Source organism: Tachyglossus aculeatus, chromosome 4, assembly GCF_015852505.1.
Source record: "Tachyglossus aculeatus isolate mTacAcu1 chromosome 4, mTacAcu1.pri, whole genome shotgun sequence".
NCBI lineage: Eukaryota > Metazoa > Chordata > Mammalia > Monotremata > Tachyglossidae > Tachyglossus > Tachyglossus aculeatus.
The window spans coordinates 50,833,522-50,835,824 of NC_052069.1; the positions used below are offsets into that span (position 1 = coordinate 50,833,522).

The 2,303-nt window shown below is 43.0% G+C and overlaps 1 non-coding gene across 1 annotated transcript; it reads left to right on the forward strand.

The window, feature by feature from the left end:
- Positions 1-1,866: 1,866 nt before the first annotated feature.
- LOC119927552 lies at positions 1,867-2,004 on the forward strand. The gene has a single exon (XR_005450545.1). It is a non-coding gene; the product is annotated as a small nucleolar RNA SNORA7 (small nucleolar RNA).
- Positions 2,005-2,303: the final 299 nt, after the last annotated feature.

The following is a 2,303-nucleotide window of genomic DNA, read 5'->3' on the forward strand; positions in this document are numbered from 1 at the left end:
AACCACAGTAAATTCACAGGCTTCCTAAACGTATGGAAATAAAAACAAAATCGTATCTGTTAAGTGCTTACTTATGTGTCAAACTGTATTGCAAATGCTGGGGTAGATACAAGATAATAAGACTGGACACTGTTCCAGTCCCATCTTGGGCTCACAGACTAATTAATACAGGATTTAATCTCCATTTTACAGATGAGAAAACAGAGGTAGAGAGAAGTGAAGTATCTTGCCTAAGCTCACAAAGCAGGCAAGTAGCAGAGCTTGTGTTCATTCTATCGTATTTATTGAGCGCTTACTGTGTGTGGAACACGCTACTAAGTGCTTGGAAAGTACAGTGCAGGAATAAAGAGAGACAATCCCTGCCCACACTGTGAAAATCCAGGTCATCCAACTCCCAGGCCCGTGGCCTTTCCACTAGGCCATGATGCTTCTACAAATAATAAATGAGAATGCAATATCCTGGACTGGAAACTTCTGGGCCTGGAGGGAGAGATGATTTTCTGCTGGGCCCAGCTTGTGGCTGAAGCAGCCCTGAAAGGGATGAAGCCTGTGACTTTACCACTTCCATATTTTTGCTGCAGAAGCTGGGGTTCTTGAGAGAAACTGTATTAAAAAAAAATGAGTTATATTTAAAGGGGCCTCGTGAGGAAAAACTCATCTGCGGCTGCTCACACTGAACTGAAGCATGTTTCCCATTTTTTGGACTCTTTGAAGTGAATTGCTATGGTCATTTGCTTTTCACAGGGCATGTTTAATGAAACTGCCTTTTGTGTGAGTTGTAATAGCTCCTTTGGAAGGACTTACTATCTAGGTCAGCTGGACTTCTTAAACCTGAAATAAATGGGATCTTTTGATAGGCGGTATCAGGACTGTGGGTCATGGATGAAGAGCAGGAAGGATTTCTTGCTGAGACAATAGAACAAGCCCCATGTGCTTATTTTTATATCCTTACTTTGGGAAACACTATGGCACGTGCTTTATCAAGGGACTATTTGCAATTATTATGATCTCCTGCAAGGTTCCATTTATGCCAAGTGTATTGGCTAAATGTTCTAAATATCAGATGAGAAATTGGGCTCTTCTAAACACACCGACAGTCATAACTGCCCACTAACAGGATAATCCCTGATGAGTTAAGCAATGGCTAGTCTGATACTGCATTTTTATTATCAAATGACATTGATATGTTGATAAAAAAGAATAATAGAGCCTCTTGCAATCTCTGCCATTGTGTCCAGGCTCATTAAAATGGGATTCTTGTGGCCTCAAGTATTTTCCTTACAATCTCCCCAAATCAATGGCAGTCAGCTATGAAAGAGTTGTGATGCCCGGGAGGACTCCATAAGTGTGGAGGGATCACGTCTAAGGATGCTTAATATCTAAAGGGGACCTTGAACAGTGGATTCGATTTTAGAGAGCCCCTGAGAATCTCAGTTTTGGGAAGGAGTTCTCCAATGGGGCTAGGGCATTCCCAAGAAGCACCTACCAATCAATCAATCAATCAATCAATTGTATTTATTGAGTGTTTGCTGTCTGCAGAGAAGCAATGTGGCCTAGTGGAAAGAGCATGGGCCTGAGAGTTAGAGGACCTGAGTTCTAACTCAGCTCTGCCAATTGCTTGCTATGTGACCTTGGTAAGTCACTTAACTTCTTTGCGTCTCAGTTTCCTCAACTTTAAAATGGGGATTCAATATCTGTTCTCCCTCCTTCTTATGACTGTGAGCTCCCATGGGGGACAGGAATCATGTCCGACCTAATTAGCCTGTACATTTCCATGGCATCGCTCTGGGTTGAGGACAACTCGACGGCATAAGACAAGACCCCAGTGTTTAGAACAATGTTTGACACATAGTAAGTGATTAACACTACCTCTCAGGGCTGCATCTGGAGCGTTTCCAGTCCTCTACCAGTCTTGACTACGGGAGGGAGAGTGAAGCAGAGGCCTACCCATTCCATTCCTAGCTTGGCCAGTGGCTAACAAGTGGAAGGCAATCTGCTACAAGTCAAAACTCACCCATACTGGGCAGCAGTGACACTGGAGAGAGTCAAGTGCAGAGACTCGTTTACTGTGCAGAAGGCGGCAATGGTAAACCAATTCTATATTTTTACCAAGAAAACTCTATGGGCGCACTACCAGAACAATTGCAGATGGAGGTGGGGCATCCTGGGAGAGATGTGTCCATGGCATTACTATGGGTCAGACACAACCCGACAGCATAGGACAACAAGAACAAGTGATTAACAAGTACCATAAAAGCAAACAAAACAAACAACTCATTCATTCATTCAATCATATTTATTGA